The 18,963-nt window shown below is 44.4% G+C and overlaps 1 protein-coding gene across 2 annotated transcripts in view; it reads left to right on the top strand.

The window, feature by feature from the left end:
- The window catches only part of FOXN3 (forkhead box N3), a 363,642-nt gene that overhangs the window by 78,290 nt on the left and 266,389 nt on the right, over positions 1-18,963 (top strand). Inside the window, exons 1-2 of one of the 2 annotated variants that reach the window (XM_045562179.1) lie at positions 8,489-8,647; positions 15,501-15,593. The gene's annotated coding sequence lies outside the window, so the exon portion shown is untranslated. Of the gene's footprint in view, positions 1-8,488; positions 8,648-15,500; positions 15,594-18,963 lie in introns of those variants that run through there. The other variant, XM_045562186.1, reaches the window with a different exon arrangement.

The raw sequence follows: 18,963 nt of genomic DNA on the forward strand, positions 1-18,963 counted from the left end.
CGTTCTCCCATCTTACCCCAGGGAGGTCAAAGATTGCTCACTTCTCTCACAAGTCTTGCCATCCACTTCCCATTGCCAAATGCGTAGGAATCAGCACGTTCGGGATTTGGACGTAGCCATCCTGCAAACACATGGGCTGGATTCCTGACGCGTGGCTTGGAAAGCGAGCTAGCATAATGCTACAGATTTCAGTCTGCTGCGGGTTGGTGTCCCCTGAATGCACGTGACCACTTGGTTTGTATATTCTCTGACTGAGTGACCCAGTTAGAGTCCTGGCCCAGAGGCAGGGTGAGAAAAGCTGGCTGGGCACTGTCAGGGAACTCTCTCCTAGCTGGGGCACAGGGCCTCCTGCCTTCCTAGGTGGGGGGGCAAACAAGTGTCAGAGTGAGGGGGAAGAGTCCGCACTGTTGGTCTGGCTCTGGTCATTTCCTTGCTGGCCGTGTAGATAAATAGAAGGAAGCAAGGAGCAAATCGGATGGGCTTGACATTAGAGCTGCTTTCACCGTGTTGCACGTATCTTTTGGGAGCAGCCATTATGCAGGGTCTTTTGGCTTTTCATCCAATTGCCAACCAAACGTGAATATTTTAGAAACTCTCTTATGGGTTAATATGCCTGGTGAGGCATGAGTTATTATTTCTCCCTCCCCGGTGACCAAACAGAGCTGCAGAGTTGTCCGGTGACCTAGTGAAAACCACACACTCGTAACTAGTCCCTGACTCTGCCCTACTATTGTCTCTCGGAGGGGGAAGTGGCTCTGTCTATAAAACGTGTGGTTGCTATGAATTACTGTTGTTGGTAAGGAAAATTGGAAGCATTCTCATTTCTAGATTACCTTTCAAATATTCAAATTCATGCACCAGGAGCATATGGCTAGAACTTTTATTTTTTCACTCAGATGTCTTCCAATGTGCTTCATTGAATTCCAAATCCACATCAGGTTTTGAATTTTGAAAATGCCAACTGTATACTAACCGAATGTGAGAAAGGAAGAAAACTTTTACAAATGTTTTTTTTAAAAATAAATGGCGATTTATTTTTATTTGTTCAGATAAACCAGCTGTAGGGATTTATTTATTTATTTATTTTCATTTGGGTTCATTTGCATCTTGATACTATCGAGGGAACAATGTTACCAGTTCTTCCTAGCTGATTTTCTACGAGAGAGTTCCACAATAGCATGGATCAGACATCAGAGGACAGTGGCTCACGGGGGTCTTTCTGGTCACTTCTGCTGGCCAGGATCATGACTTAGCTCTGGGTAGGGGGAGAAGCCCGTGTCATCCTCAGATAGCTGTATCTGCTGCGTTTTCTCAGCCTGTGCAAAATTTTGGTCCAGAAATTATCTGACTCCATTTTTTTCCACTTCGGGGTGGGTTGAGTTTGACAGTACCATTCATTGCTTTTGTTTCTTCCCAGGTAAGAGATTCTCAAGCACTTTAGAACTAATAAAAGAGGGCTTTTATCTGCTCTGTTTTCCTCAGTTGCAAAGAAAATAAGTCTGAGTGTGGGTGCTCTACATGATCTCATCAGAGGCACCGACACAGTGGAAAGGACATTGGCCTGGAAGTCAGACAACCGCCCAGTGGGGGAAGGCCCTTTCCCTGGGTCACTTGAAGCTCTAAGAGCTTCAGCAGCCTTGGGATGCCCCGTTGTGAGACACCTCTCCCCTGCCCCCATACACATTGCAATACACGACCATCCACATGAAATACGATTTATACATTGTACATCTTCAAATCTAAGTCACCATCAGTTGTAAAATATAATATTATTTTTTGTACCCGCGTGAGAAAAAAATGCTGCCTAATATAATTAGATGCACTCATTTCAGAGAGTTCATATGTAGAAAAATGTGCATTTTAGAATTGGTGACATACACTTTTACGATGAGTTGAGTTGCACTTGGGTAGTTGAGATAATGCCAAATGTTGTTGATTTTAAAAAAGTGATCTATTTCTAACATAGGAAAAGCTACAATGCCCATGTACCTGCTACCCAGCTTTGGCAGAGCTCAACATCTTGCTATGTTTGCTTCAAATATTTTTAAAAAATAAAACATTGAAGATACAATGGAAGGTCCCTGTGCACTTCCCTAATCCCGGGACTCATCTCTCCCTCGTGTTCCCACGGAAATAACTTCTTCAATTGGGTGCTTAACATTCCCAAGCATGTTTGTAAAGTTTCACTGTGTATCTTTGTATCCATAAATATATATTTAGTGTTTTTAAAACACTGCTGGTTGTCCACCAGTGTCCAGTCCCTGCTTCTTCATTTCAACAGTGGAGCCCCCGAGCTTTGTGTGGACAGCGTTGGCCAGCGATGGCCTGGTGGCTTAACTGCTAGCTCGTAGATGGACATGGACCCGTTGGGTACAGCTTCTGGATTTTGTCTTTAAAATGAAGGAGCAAGTCTATCATGTCCTCCCTCCTCCTTGCTTGTGATTAGGACAGGGACAAGGTTGTTGTGAGCTACTTATGATCATACACATGTGGGAAACACTAGGGGATAGCAGAGCAACAAGATAGAAAAATCTTTGGTTTCTGCCTTCACTGTGCCCACAACACCCCCACCTGACCACCTATCATCACAAGCTATTACAGGAGAGATAAACAAACAAACGTATTTTTATTTAAGCCAGTATTACTTGGTTTCTATTAAAACAGCAAAAAAACAAAAAACAAAAAACAAAACAAAAAAACAAACTAATACAAATGGTTTACATTTTGATCATGCACATTACCAGTGACTTCCTGTATTTAAAAAACTTACATTTTTCCTAAGTAGGGAAGATTAGGACAAAATATATTTGTATAGTTCATCACATCCTCAGATTTAGAAAAAGGAAAAAGGAAAGAATACATTTTACAGCTTCCTCAATGCCTCGGTCTTCGTGTCCAGTCCTCCAGGGGACATGGCCGCATTGAGGGCATATTGATTTGAGCCCATGCATCGCCCTCCATACAGAGATAGAGGAAAGTCATACCCATGAGGACAGTTTGCTGCTCTGTCCCCAATGGGAGACATTGAAGGCAAACTTCACAATGATAATTTCAGGATGAAAAGGAGAAGTTTCCATTCCCAGAATTTTCTTCCTGAATCCAGATTGAGCATTCATGTGAACATCACAAGAGTGAGGCCTTCCTGGTTATTTCCTTTCTCTGAGAGCTGGGCCAGTGACTCCCCAGTCTGCTGACAAACAGCAGGACCGCTGCTCCAGGGAGAAAGCCCCCCTCACCGGCTGGCAGACCTTCTTGCTAGGTCAGGGTACCAGGCTGGCTGCAGTACTTGCTCCCTGTGGAGTGGTTAAGTGGCTCAGGGCCTCTTCCCAGAGGGACAGCATCTGGGTCAGAGCCACTGGTGGGAAACCAGGATCATCTCCAATTTTTTTCCTGTCCCACTTTACAGCCCCGGTGCTGTTGGATAGGAGCATACCCCTAGCTTGGTCCTGGTCTCACAGGTCAATGGCTTCTGGCTTAAAGGTGGGCCTGGTCCTTGGTTTCCCTCTCAAAGGGCACTTGGAACAGAGTGCAGTAAGGTACCTGAATGAGGCTGATGTCATCGGTCCCAATCATGCTGGATACTCCTTGACCTTGGGCCTTCCCCCACCCCCCTGCCTTAAGAATTGGGTTTTCCGGTGAGTGGTCCTCAGACTCTGCAGTCCGTGCATTGCTTTGGTGCAAAGGATCATGGGAGCCTGTTAGGCCAACTGTGCCGACTACTTCTAAACTTGCAATGGAGGCTCCTGGAAGGAGTGGGAAGGTGAGCACGGCTCTGGGTGAGACTCAGCAAGCTGAGCTTTGCTCAGTAGTGCCCATAAATTGAATTCATGGTGGAAAAATACAAAGCCAAACAGTGCAAAGTGACTTCCCTTCAGAGAAGGCTGCAACCTCAACTGGGAGAGTCTTGAGCAATCATAAGACAAGAAAGAGAAAGAGACATAGGCACCGTGAAATCCAGCAGGTGCATTCTAGTCTGACTAGATATCACATTTCCCCTGGCAGTTTTTAGGTTTTGTAACCTAAAAAGTGAAAATTAGCTGTAAAAGTTTCCTTAAAGCCAGTTCTCGTATTGATTTGCCTAATAACCGGTTCATCAGAAATTCACTTCTATTTTGAGTGTTTTTTTTACATTCCTTGTCAGTATCTCAAAAATTAATTTAGAAATTAAAATTAAGCATAAACTAAATCTTAAAAACAAGCTGGGTGTGTCCTTAGAAGGCTTGATTTTAAAACCTTATACTGCCAATGAGATGATAAAAAAAAATTAAAGGCTATTGCCCATGTAAAAACACTCAAAAAGGTTTTAAATTATAGGCAAATTGCTCATTAGGTGACTGGCTTTAGGCTAATTGACCTAAAGTCAGTGGCATCCAAAAGTCGGCACTTTAGCGCTCAGGGACACTTTCTCAGGCCTGTATTCATCTTATTTCAGACAAAATTCTAATCAACTCTATTATTTGGTTTCTCAGCCCCTGGCATATTAGATGTGAATCAAAACAGGAGGGAACTGTGTGCGCCAGGCCACTCTGTGCAGCGAGAAGACCAGCTGATACCCTGACAGCCAGGGAGGAGCAGGAGGAGGCCAGAGGAAATTAAAATGTAAATACGATGATTAGAAAATCACCCTAGTGTGGGGCCTTTTCCTGTACCAGTGACCTCTTCTCCCTCCTGCCCTACGCTTCCACGGCTTCTGAGAGCACCTCTCTGTCATAATGGGCAGAGGTTCATGACACCAGCCAAGTGGTGAAAAATATTTACAACAGGCTAAATCATGAGCCATGGACTTTGCCCAGTTGTGGTTTTCTTATACAATCCATTTTGGAAAGCTTTTTACCAAAGGGGATCAAATCATGGAGTCTTGAGTTGGAGCATCCTTTTGAAGGCACTCGGTTCCCCTCTGCCGTGTGAAGCCTGCCCTGAACACTGCCCACAGGCTGCCTCTGCTGCTCCAAGAACCCCCTAGACCAACTTAGAAATGATTCTGTGGTCTGGAAAAATTCGCTTCTAGGAAGTCTTCTTTCACCAAAATGTAGCTTGACCAAATCCATGTAATTCTTGATATTTGGGGTAATTTGGGGAGGAGGTCGTGAATAACCCAAATCATGATGAAATCCACTTTCCATTATCTGGTGGGTGTAAGTGTGGTTAAGAAGCAACCAGGGGCTGGGCACAGTGGCTCATGCCTGTAATCCTAGCACTTTGGGAGGTTGAGGCAGGAGGATGGCTTGAGCCCAGGAGTTTGCGGTTACAGTAAGCTGTGATGACACCACTGCATTCTAGCCCAGGTGACAGAGTGAGACCCTGTCTCAAGAAAAAGGAAAAGCAACCACAACCAGGTAAAAAGGCAACCCAGAGAATAGGAGAGAGTATTTGGAAATCAAATATCTGATGAGATTAATATCCAGAATATATAGAGAACTAAAATGTGACCCCAAAAAAACCTGATTCAAAAATGGGCAAAGAACTTGAACAGATATTTCTCAAAAGAAGATATAAAAATGGCCAAGTGCATGAAAAGTGCTCCACATCACTAATCGTTAGGGACATGCATATCAAAATTATAAGGAGATACTACCTCAAACCCATTAGGATTGCTGCTATTTAAAAAACCTAGAAAATAACAAGTGTTGGTGAGGATGTGGAGAAATTGGAACCCTTACACACTCTTGGTGGGAATGTAAAATGGTACAGCTGCTGTGAAAATAGTATGACAGTTCCTAAAAAACCTAAAAATGGAATTACCATATGATCCAGCAATTCTACCCAAAAGAATTGAAAGCAGGGTCTTGTAGAGATATTTATACACTCATGTTTATAGCAGTATCATTTACAGTAGCTAAAACATGGAGGCAACCCAAGCGTCCACTGACAGATGAATGGATAAAGAAAATGTGGTATATTCATACCGTGGAATATTACCCAGCCTTAAAAAGAAAGAAAATTCTGACACATGCCACGACACAGATGAACCTTGAGGACATTATGCTAAGTGAAATAAGCCTGTCACAAAAAGACAAATACCATATGATTCCACTTACATTTGGTAGAGTAGTTAAAATCATAGAGACACAAAGTAGAATCATGCATTGCCAGGGATTGGGAGCTGAGGGAGGTGAGAATGGGGAGTGATTGTGTAATGGGTATAGAGTTTAGTTGGAGAAGATGAAAAGAGTTTTGGAGAGGGATGGTGGTGCACAGCATTATGAGTATTTTAATACCACTGAACTTAATACCACTTAAAAGTGATTAAGATGGTCAATTTTAGGTCAATAATTGGGGTGGGGGGATAGGCAGCCAGGATCTGGAATGGCTCCCTTCCTTGGGGAAGCTAATTACTGCCTCTTCTTGCTGTTCCCAATCCCCCTTTCACCTCCAAAGCCCAAGGACCTCCCAACCATCTCTCTACTCCAAGCCCGCCTTTGAGGGTGTGTCCCAGGGCTGGGACGCCTGGGAAGGAAGGGGGCTCGGGGTCTTGTGAGTAGGCTGAGATGATCTGCTCTGGGGCAGGTGCTAAACTCAGCCCAAAGGCTGGGCCCTGTTCTCCCATCCTTGGGAGAAGAGAATGGGTGCAGGAGAACAAGGAGGAGCATCAGCCTAACCTCAACCAGCAGCCATAATTAATCCCCACACCAACTAATCTGATTTTTAGTACCTGTCCTTTTTGAGTGTTGATGCTATAGTTATTTTAAGTCCTTTATAACCAACTACACTTAGGGGCAGCATGACACATGGAAGAGCATTAGACCAGGTGACAGAGACAAGGTTCAGACACTTAATGTATGACCTTGCACCAGTTGCTGATTTTTCAGAGCCTCAGAAGTGTGTCTTCTGTGAGATGAGATTGGTGACACCTGCCAAGCTAATTCATGGAATGCTTGTGATAGTCAGATGTGAAAATGCTGGGAAATGCTAGGGGAATGTGGAGACAGAACTGCCACGTTAATGGGAGGGACTCCCATTTTCACTGCTGTGGTTCTGCTCCGGAAGTTCCTAAGTACTGGTCACCATGAGTTAAAAGGTAACCTCTATCTGCCCTACTCATACTTGAACACTAGACTTTATGCTGGACCCTAATGTCATCTTGAGATTGCTTTTAAAAAATGACATCTTTTCTTAGCCAGTAAGGTGTATGTATCTGTTTTCTGTTTTGCTTTATCTTAGGGATGAGTTGGTTATTATTATCACAGTAAATAGCTGAGAATGATTCAATTTAGAAAAATAACAGAAAGGTTTTGCTCATCTTTTGTAGGATAATTTTGCCATAATCTCCACAGATAAAGTAGTGGTTTCTTTAAAACATGCCAGTTCAGGGTCACGGATCTGCACTTTTAAAGCCTACAATTGATTGTTTAGTGCGGAAATTGTATTCAAGTAAAGCACATCAGCATGCAGATCTACAATGTGGCCATTTTCATCCAGATTGAGTATTATTAACCAGCCCAAGGGATATGATGTAATTAAGATTTTAAACAGCTTACGTTTGTCTACTGTGATGAGTATAACACCAATATTTAAAGTGGCTTACTGGTTTGAATAATGGGAAGATGGCCCAATGTGCCAATAACCACACATTTTAGGTGCAATGAAAGGGTTTGACATTTCTCCACAGGTCCAAGACATTTATAAGGGCAGAGATTTGAACTTGAAGCAAATAAGAATATGTTCAGATTCCAGGAAAATCACATTTCTTCCCGAATGATGGCAGATTTCCATCTCATTACCTACTCATTCATTCTAATATCTTCTTGCCTGGGTTTGGAAACAAAGACCAAGTAGGGACAGATGAAGCACTTGTTGAGGGTTTATGCTTTTGCCTAATTAAAACTGTTGGCTTTACAGCCTGTTAATGCAGCCTAGTTGGAAGGGAGAACAATTCGTAGCTTGCATCCACTTCAGAAAGTTTGCAAGGCCTCCCTCTGCCTTTCAAAGAACTGGTAAGACTCATCTCTGGCAGGGTCTTTATTCCAGTGCAATTCCATGATAACTGTTCTTAGGTGAGACAAGGTGCTCACCTTTTCTGTCCTACCCACACCATTTTAAAAGAAAGACAAAGTTCTCCATTTCTCCCAGGAGAAGTTAGTAAAAGGATCCATTGCAGAGCTGCACCACCTTAAGCAGACACCCGGCAGGCTAGGTTGGTACCACGGCTCATTTCAGCTGTCCGTATTTTCAGGTGTACCATATGTATTTAGTACATCATTTGATAATGCTAAAAAAATATTAAAGCAGTGTGAGACTAAAGGAGAAAGAAGATGAATGTTAGCATTCCCCTGGGGTTCATGGGTGAAGGAATTAACACAGCGTGGCACTCTACCCTAGCTGTGTTTGTTTCCATGGCAACAGCTACGTACATGTTTCAGACTATCTACAGTGACACAGTTGCAGAAATAGTAGCTTGCAGGTTTCTGATATCGCATCAGTGGACAGGCGGCACGCACTATATTAAGTAAATGTAAAAGAATTTAAAATATAGCTCCGGATTCAGATGTGTATTAGCTCAGCTGAGCGATGTATTGGGGTTGCGGCATTCCCCTTCTGCACGACAGCAAAATCTGGGCAAAGTTGAAAGTTGCAAGATTCCAATCAAACAATTGTCCTTGCTTGGGTAAATATCATCAAATGAAACAAATGTGAGTGAGTTACAAAGGTAAGAAAATGGCCTTGGCAGATGACATATTGAAGAAGGATATTGTCAGTGAAGCTAATTTTTTGGAGGGGGGGGGTAGTGGTGGGTAAGGAATGAAAGCTTTGGTTGAAAATAGCTGAGTCTTAAAGCAAATCTAATGTGCAACAGAATCTTTAACAGCTGCTGAGTTTATGGCAACTAAGGTCTTTGAATGTATCGTTGTAGAAATTGCTTTTATATAAAAATGATCAGGTGAGGAGCAGAGAGGTTGATTAGGTGTGCAGTTAAAGGGAAATTGGGGCTCCATTGTCTTTTCTGAATGCTTATGTAAATATCTCTCTTCTCTCCACGATGACCCTGGCTTGTCTTTGACATTTGCTGCTACTTTTTAGTACCATTTGCTGATGTCTGCGTTTATGTTATGCCGCTACATTGTAGCCTTACATGACTTCAGTGTTGGTTAGGAAGCAACCAAGTAAAGATGATAGACTTTGTAAGTGTGTGACTTTGCAACCAAATTGTACAGTAATTTAGGAGGAGTGTTCAAATGGGCATTTATTTGCGTGCTAGATCCCTACTTTTGAATAGCAGCCTAGGTATTAGGTTAATGGATTTCAGTGTGCACATTGTGATTGTGGGAGCTTTCAAGTATGTTGTAGTCCAATTTATACTGAGTTTTTAATGTCAAAATATTTTTATTTGTGCCCATTATTCAGTTTAAGCCTACATTTACCTTATAGTTTTATTATTCATGTATCAGTGAAGAGAATGTAAAATGGCATCGTGATTTAAGCTAATCTATTCATTTGAAGCAAATTAGTTTTCTGACCATAGGTGGACTTTTACAAAAAGTGATGTATACAACTCTTTTGGTCTCTATGAGACTATTTTTTTTTTTATGTGCACAGGGAACTATCTACAGCACCTACTGCATATTATTCTTTGTAGTAATTATTTGATTAGATGTTAAGAGAACACCTCTGGGAGGCTCACAGCTCCTGAACACCTGGGCTTGTGGAGGGCTGGGACAGCTTTTGAATTATGCATCAGGGACTTGAACCCTGGAATGTTACCCCAGTGAGTAAATACAATGTGCCTTTCTAAATAAGGTGATCCAAAATGAAGCTAATGTTGAAGTTTCTCGTTTATGCCCATGTGTAGTCTGAGCAATCCAGAGAGGGGAAGTGTTTATCCTCTATGAGCATTTTGTTTTGTTTTGTTTTTTGTTTTTGAGACAGAGTGTCACTCTGTTGCCCAGGCTAGAGTGCTGTGGTGTCAGCTTAGCTGAACAACCTCAAACTCCTGGCTCAAGCAATCCTCCTGCCTCAGCCTCCTGAGGAGCTGGGACTACTGGTCGGTGCTCGTCACAATGCCCGGCTAATTTTTTTTTTTTTTGAGACAGAGTGTCGCTTTGTTGCCTGGGCTAGAGTGAGTGCCGTGGCGTCAGCCTAGCTCACAGCAACCTCAAACTCCTGGGCTTAAGCGATCCTACTGCCTCAGCCTCCCGAGTAGCTGGGACTACAGGCATGCGCCACCATGCCCGGCTAATTTTTTTTTTCTATATATATTTTAGTTGGCCAGATAATTTGCTTCTATTTTTAGTAGAGACGGGGTCTCACTCTTGCTCAGGCTGGTCTCGAACTCCTGACCTCAAGCGATCCACCCACCTCGGCCTCCCAGAGTGCTAGGATTACAGGCGTGAGCCACCGCGCCCGGCCCCGGCTAATTTTTTGTTTCTATTTTTAGTTGCCCAGCTTATTTTTTCTATTTTTGCTAGAGAAGGGGTCTTGTTCTTGCTCAGGCTGGTCTGGAACTCCTGACTTCAAGCAATCTTTCCACTTTGGCCTCCCAGAGTGCTAGGATTACAGGCGTGAGCCATGGCACCTGGCCTATGGGCAATTTTTTTAATGGTGGTTCATATCAAAGGCAGCTCCTTTCACGGAGGATGAGCTCTGCCGCCCACTCCCACCCTCACTTTGGTGGAGTCTCAAAACACCAGCTCGTCTGGGGGCTGATGGGAGGCAGATTTGCAGCCCCCCATTCCCCATGCCCTGGCTTGCCTGGTACAAGCCCCACATATCGTGGTGGGCAGCTTCTTCCTGTGATAGCTGCATGATGCTCCCGGCACTTGCCCTGCCAAGGCCAAGGGACCAAATGCCGTTGGTAAGAGAGTCCACGTGATGTTCTGTTATTGCATTTGAGAGACCCTGGAAACCTTGAGCTCATTGACGTGGGACTCTGAAACTGGAAATCAAAAAGTTGTTTCAGTGCACAATTCGGATGACTAGTTCAACTTTTGTCTGTTTGGGAATGCTAGAGCAGGCCCTTCCAACAGGTGGAATGTTTGTGTATTTTTTTCATCATCCAGAAGTATTTTCCAGTGTAGAAACAAACCAAAACAAAACACCAGTCTATGTCATGTTATTGTAACTCTTTCATAAGAATAGAAAAACACATAAACCTAAATGTAAAGCTCCAAGCCCAGCCAGTCACTGGAATGTAAAATCTTGGCAGTACTTATAGGAAAGTTCATTGCTTCCATTCAAAGGGCCAGGAAATTGATTTAGAAAAAAAAAAAACTAATTTGAGAGATTCCCAAATAGTGGCAGTGTGGAATGAATAAGAGAAAAATGAAGGTACAGACTGATCTTATTCCCAGTCTTAAATGGTAATAGAATTGTCAGAATAAACTTCCTGAAGCTGAGCTCATTTGGAGTCTCCACTGCCCAGTAACTTCCGAAGGTTCCCGGTGACCACTGACTGGCGGTCAGGGCTTTCCACCATTAGTCCCTTTCCAGCCTCCCCTCTCACTACGTCTTTTCTTCCTTGGCCTCCTGTGCCCTGCCCTAGGCTCCTGAATGCTGTGTCCCAACCACACTTGGAAGCTTCTAAGCCTTTGCCCTTGAGATTGCCTCTGCCGGATGCCTTTGTTCCCATCGCTACTTTGCAAGGCCCGGCTTAAATGACGATTCCTCCAGAAAACCGTGCAGATCTCCCCTTCTCACTAGAATGGTTTCTCCACCCTCCATGTTCTTATAACTGCTTCTTTGTGTTTGATTATAGCACACATTTCATTCCATTAAGAGTAGCCGTGTATCTCCTTAACCAAGATGTAAGTGTACTAAAGGCAAGGGTCATGACTTTGGTAGGTTTGCCATACCTAGAACGATACTATGATCAAACTGTTGTATCTAACTGAATTCTTAAAACCCTGTAAAGATACGTATTGTTGAGCAATCCTCAAACGCTTATGTTCTTTGCTTGAAGAGAATGTATTGGCCACTGAGATTCCTAAGGCATCTGTATCTGTCACAGCACCTGGACCACGTCAGCCTCTTTCAGATGCTTCAAAACTTCCTGCTGTTTGGCATTGGCCAAATGCAGTAACCAGGTGAATGGCTGATTTTTTTTTCATATTCGTAGAATCATAAGATTTTAGAGCCAGAAGGACCCTTAGAGAGTTAAACTATTACAAAGAAGGGAATTTTGAACGTCAGTGGTTAATGGTTAAGTGACTTTTCCAAAGCCACATAGTTGGTCAGTGCCTCAAGTGTGTGATATCTCTACATGGGCCTGTCTGCAGAGCCTTCCCGGCAGTGGCCCTGGGTTCCACCTAAGGCGTCACCGATCAGGGGGTGCTTTCTCCCCGTGTTTGGATTGGCTCGCTTTCTACATGTAAACACTGCTGTCCAACCACAATTCCATTAACCACTTCTTACTAAAGGCTGCTATCCCTGGGATAGAATTAAAAACAAAAGTGGCCTGAGAGTTGAGCTCAGGGGAACTGGGAGCTAAGCTAACAAACAATTCATTAGCCATCGCCTCGCTGGGGACACGGCAGCTGCTGAATTCAGTCAAGTTCAGACCCTTAAAAAGAGTGGAAAAAAGAAAGCACATACTTTCCAGTGCCCGGGCACCGCATAGTCGGGCCAGCTGGGCGCAGCACTGTGGCAAAAAGATCTCTTCAGCTTCAGAAATCCGAGCCCCCGACCTTGCAGACAGGGAGGGGAACGGGGCTGCGGCTGTACCTGATTTGGCCTTATGTTTCTGAGCTCACTCCTGCCTGCAGTTGTGTCTGACACGGGGCCTATGTGAAGTCTATGAGGACATAAAGAACCAGCCCTCTAAGTTGACATAAGGAGCAAGCCGTCTCAAGAAAGGGGTGTGTGTTTGTGTGTGTGCGTGTGTGCGCGTGCAAGAGGCTTATGTCTGAGGCTGACAGGCTTTTTAACAGGAGCTCTTGGTTTCTGTGTAAACGTCGTGAGCTTCCTTTTGCCCAGAGTTAGCCTGTTAAGGCAAGAAAGCACAAGTCAGGTTGCTGAGTTGGAAGCCTGATTAATCTCTCTTCCGGTTACATATGGAAATAAATTAGTAAATGGTTCATCTGGGACTACACTACTGCAGAGATGATAAATTATTGCCATCGTATATGTCGGTGTTGCTGAAGACTGAGTTGTGCTCACCAGGACCTGCTGAAAGATAACCGGATGCTCTATCGTGGTCAGAGGAATAACATTAAAAAAAAAAAAATTTACAAGTAAAAGATTTACCTTGAAATGTTTCTTGGGAGAATGATTTGGTTGATGCCAAGTTTGTTCCTCAGAACTGCTGTCTCTGCAGATATTTTAAGAGGAGAGTGTCAAGGGCATTGGAAACATTTCACTTTTATATTTTCAGAGGCCAGTCAGGTGACAAGTGTTCATGAGCACCCCAAAGTCTCAATGACGGGGATAATTCCGTGCCTTTGGATAGTTTTGCACTTTATAATTTTCACAGCAATTTCGCCTCTGTTTTCTTACTTAAATTTCAAAGAAGGTGGGGCAGGCCGGTGCCTCTTTTTCTTGATAGATGGAAAACTGATATTTAAGGGGTCGAGGGCATTGCCCGAGTGACTCAGGCAGAGCTGGGACAGGCAAACAGATAGTGAGTCTGGAATCCAGCGTCATCCAATCGGAGCCTTGCTATGCCATCCAAAACAGTTTCGGCTCCCATTATTCACCTACCCACATCAGGAAATAAAGCCTTCTATTTATGTCTGCTTTCTAGAAGCAAAAGCCATACCTTCTTGGTCATGAAAGGAATTTTTTCTGTAATTGGAGATGTGGAGTATTAAATTAACCTTTTTTGTGGCTAAGTCACACCGCTATCAACTTGAGGCACAGTATCTTCCAAAGCTAAAAATCAGAGATGTCCTCAGGGGCTTTTGAGGTGTGGTAACATTTTGCCCTTTTGCAGAATGGCCTGAGGCTACTGTGACTTCCAGTTTCTTATGCCTACTTTAAAAATTTTTTGTGTGTTCTTCCTCCTGGGCAAACCTTCAACCGTTTGTTGAAGCTGCTGAGGCTCTCCCCTCGGGAAAATGCAGTGCAGAAAGTACAGGAAAGTAAATGGGATGTAGAAATCTTTAAGTCACCTAGTTTATCAGAGATCAGTTTCTAAACATAAGCCATGGGTGCCGGCTGGGTAGTTTTTACACAAGAAAGAGGAGCCCTAGCTTTTACCTGTCTGGAAGTAACCTCGTCTCACCCAGATCACCTTGAAGTTTCTCTTGTAGCAGACCCAGTTGCTCGGTGCCCCTGAATAGCCCTCTTGCTCCCTCACCTCCCGGCCTTTCGCTTTGGCTGTTACTTGTTTCTTCCCGTCAAAGTCCTGTCCCAATCTCAAGGCCCGTTATTATTGTCATTGCCTTCAGGATGCTGTCCCTTACTGGCGTCCCCACCCCTGACCCCAACTAGAAACAAGCGTCACCTCTGAAACCCCTCTAACCATTAGAAGAAACAACACAGTTCTGGTCTGTGGGTTGCTTGCGCAGTGTCTTATCTTCCGTAGTGGATGATACGCTTCTTGAGGGTGGGGACTTCATCACCTTTCTTCTCTGACTCTTCAGCCTTCCCCGGTCCCTAGCACAATGCTTTGTCCTTCACTGGAGCTTAAATGTGAAGTAGAGTAGGGTAATTTTGTTTTATGACAATAGAACAAATATCTTTCTATGGGGGGATAAATTAATGACCTGAGGTGTATCAGAATCACACAGAGGGCTTGTTGAAACACGGATTCCTGGCCCCACCTCCAGACATAGTAGATTTGGGGTTAGGGCAAAGCATTTGCAAACTCTCGGGTGATGCTGATGCTGCTATTCCAGGGACTGCAGTTTGGGAACCACTGCTCCATAGTTCCTAACATTGTCACACTAAAGCTCAGAGGACAATACCATTCTTTTCATTAGAGAGTTTATTGATTTATCATCCCTGAGGCCTGGGCTAAAAAAAGTGTCTTCCATCAGAAGTTATTATGCAATCTATCTCGCGTACCAACTTTCGTATTTTGCAAGATTATTGGTTCATTGTGCCCCAATAACTTGCAGTCCATTTAGTGAATGAGGCCCCAGGACTAGAGCCAGAGGAATTTCATTTTACGACAGCAGGATAGAGAGGTATGGACTTTGCGGCCTGTGCTCTCGGTCTACCCCGTGGGTCAAGGCTGGTCTGTGGGGTGGAACGCCGGCCTCCAACGCTCGTTGGAGCTCTGATGTTTTTCCTTTATGGAGACAAGTGTTTGAGCAGCAGCTGTAGGAAGAGAAAATGATCTCAATGTCAGTTGCGGTAAAATAAATGAATCCCACAATGTCTATGGCATGTATTTTCAAATTTCTGGCTCCTCATATGCCCTGCGAGGCAGTTTCAAAAACACTCCATCATGAAAGACTCAGTCTTTTATTAATGATCCAAGAAAGAAAGAGGTACTGTTACAATTGGCTTTTTCACTGAAGTGCGTCATTTTCTAGAGTCAGGCCAGAGATGACACCCATGGTGGTTGCGAGGGCTCTCTCTGCTGCTTCTGCCTGGATTCTGACTTCACTGCTCTTCCCCGCCAGCCTCGAGGAGACCAGCGTGATGATGGGGGCCCCTCTGTCGTGCCTGTGACGGAGCGATGCTGACCGCGGTTTCCTGGACCCATTCCGACTCAGGTAATCACACTGCCTTCCCCAGCCCGCCACACCTTGCCTAGATTGCATTGGATACAGGAAATGCCAAAGCTATATTTAAATGCAAATGCTAAATTGATTGTTTCTCCATCAACTCGGACCCTCCCCGCCTTCTCCCAATCTTCTTAATGATCAATTTGTGCAGCTGATCAGACTTGACAATGTGGTCAATCCAATTTAGGCATTAAGATGATTGAAAACATTGAATCACATCTTTATTTAAAATTCTAGTGAGAGTCGGAGACACACAAAGCCACCGGGAACATTGCTGGGAGTTTTCATGTACAAACTCGCTTCTACCGTAGTGCCTCTACATTATTTTCTTTTCCAGAATCCCATATTTTTCCTCAATTGTATTAATCTTTCTAGTGATGTACCTTTTAGTTGAGCTCAATAAGTACTACTGAGTATCTGTTATGTGTTCTCCTGCCCTCTGGGAGCTCACAGTTTAGCCAAAGATCAGGACTCACTCACAAGAGAATGGCAGATGGTGGCACCAGGCTTAGGACCAGGTCTGAGTACTAATGGTAGTTCTCCAGTTCAGGGAATGGAGAGACTTTGAGGATTGGGATTGAAATAATTAGGGAAGAATCCATGGACCAGAAAGGGCCTCAGCTGGGCTTTGTTGCTGTGGATCGATTGGCCAGGCAGAGGGCAGAGGGGTGGCATGGCGCCTTGACAAGAAGGCGGAATGAGCCCACTGTGAGCCCGTGCAGTGGGGGTCTGGCTGCCCAGGTTCGGAGGACCCTGAGCCCCTGTCCCACCCAGAGCCAGACTCTCCCTCAGGGATCCCTTAAGGATCCTGGAGTAGAGCCAGTTGGGGAGGCCCCACCTGCCCTGTCACCAAGGGACCTTGGCTGGCAGTGTCTTTCTGAGGGCAGTGGTCACTGCTGCTCTGCCCTGGCTGGGATTCCTGCTTCTCTGGGCCTGGCCGCATCCTGTTTCTACCTGTCTACCCGATTCTTTACTCTTCTCTTACACACCTGCTATCTTCCCCTCTGAGCTCTGCCTGGCTTTGGTGGCTTGTGAAGGTCCCGGGATGAGCCAGAGGCTTTGTGAGGTCAGTACCTGGTGATTCCCGAGGTGCGATTCTGAGAAGTGGAGTTGAAGGGAGGAAACATAAGCCAAGAACATGAGTTTGTAAGTTGATACCAGGAGCAGATCAAGACAGTTCCGAAAGCCGGAATTCAGGGAGGGTCTCAGGGCTGAAGCTGAGGCTGCAGACAGGGGTGGGGGCCCCAGGGCCCTGATTCAGTTGGGGATGACCCAGCAAATCCTGCCCACCCCCGGCTCTTTTCCTGCTCAGCCTTTTATCAAGCTGGATAAAGTTATGTGGCTCTTGCTGCCCCAGAGTCTTAAAGGTGCTACTGAGAGTTGCCAGGCAGGGCTCCTGCTCTTCCTGTCGGGCCGTGCCCTGGCCACATGCCACCTGCCTCAGCATGCTTCATGCACAGGAGCTGAGGCCCTCGCCAACTGTGGAGCTCGGGCCTTCTGGAATCATAGCCCTGGATCACCAGCCACCAGGAAGTGAAGAACTACAACAACAGTATTTGTGTTCTCCTCCCACTGCAGTAATTGCCTAATATGTTGTCGCCACCTCTGCTAAGCCCAGGCCAGGGGTCAGTAAACTACAGAGGGCCTGTGGGCCAAGTCCAGCCTGCTGCCCGTTTGTGTACCACAAACTAGCTAAGAATGGTTTTTACATTTTTAAAGGTTAGGAAAAAATTAAAAGAAAAATTAAATTTTGTACCTTATGAAATTTATATGGAATTCCAATTTCACTGTCCCTCAATAAAGTTTTATTGGGACAGAGCCACATTCATTCATTTCGGGATTATCTATGGCTGTTTTGGCCCTTGCAGTGGCAGAGCTGAGGAGGTACGATGGAGACCATGAAATATTTGCTCTATGGCATTTTAAAGAAAAAGTTTGCCAACCCCTGGCCTAAGCAATCTTGTGACCCACGTGTTTGCAAAATTTGATGTGTGCAGCTTTTCCCCCATTAAGAAAATAAGATTGATGGATGAGTAGGATTAGAATAGGAAAGAAAGGGAGAAATGGATTTTCTAGGTTGAGATAGCAAACTAGTCACACTCTACTTGGATTTTTCCATTTGTCCCTTTAACTTTCAATTAAATCTAGATGCAACATCAAGGCAATTTCATGTTAGGATTGTCTTTAAAATGAGGCCTTCAGACTTCGTGCATTAACCTAAATATTGGAACAAATCAGCACCCAATTAAAACAAACCTTGCATTTTGGAACTTTTTTATTTTTACTTGGCTCTGGGTGTGAACTGTTTTATTTTAAACCAAATAAATATTTTGTTTTAAATCCAGTTAAGCATTGAAGGCTGACCATGAGTAAGCTATGGCATTTAATCTTGGATATCTTTTTTCCCAATCTGGTAGGATTATACGATACTGTTGAATAAAAACTACAGTAAAAGTTGGCGATGTGGGTTCTAGTCTTACTAACTGGCTGAGCCAGGGCAGGCTGTAGTATACTAGGGTGAAACGTACACCCCAAATCTCAGGGGCTTAGTACAACAAAAGTGTCTCATTCGCCCAGAGTTGACTTGGGCCAGTGTGTCTCTCCTGCATCCAGTGTTTGAGGTTCCGGGCATCTTCCATCTTGTGATACCTGCATCTCAAAACACGGCTTCCTGATTGCTGCAACATGTGAGGAAAAGGGTTGAGAACTCACAGCCATTGTTAAGTGCCTTAGACTAGAAGTGACTCAGGCTACTTCCACACCCACAGTCCATTGGCCAGAACTAGTCACATGACCCTGCCTCTCTGCCAGCAGGCTGGGACGTATGGAGGAGCTCACAGGGTTCTTGGAGTCCCCGTCACCCTGCCACACTGGGTCACTATGGGAAAGTTTGTAGTTTCCTGTGCCTTTGTTTGCTCATTATTAAAGAGTAATTGATGCAGTCCTACATTTTCCCACATAACTTTATGAAAAGTTCAAATAAGTGATATGGAGACTTTAAAAGGTATAATGAATTGTAAAATAGGTAAGATATAATTGTTACCTAAAAATTAATTTCTTTATTGAGTCTTGGATGGTGATGGGCTGGAGGCAGGGTTGTCACACAGGTCCCAGTGTGCCTGGGACAGTCCTGGCATACGCCAGTGGACCCGACGTGATTATCACACAGTTCTCTCTTTCACACCGGAGATGTCCTGGGTTGGGCCATCCATGATATCATCACCCTGGTTTGACCCCAGTGGTCACCCTTTAAGGTAAATTTTAGCGGCTGTTTCTTGAGCCTTTTGTAAGACTCACATGTTGCTCTAAGATGTTTTTCACATTGCTTCATTTAATCTCCAAAAGAAGCTTGCAAGGG

Source organism: Lemur catta, chromosome 1 (assembly GCF_020740605.2).
Source record: "Lemur catta isolate mLemCat1 chromosome 1, mLemCat1.pri, whole genome shotgun sequence".
NCBI lineage: Eukaryota > Metazoa > Chordata > Mammalia > Primates > Lemuridae > Lemur > Lemur catta.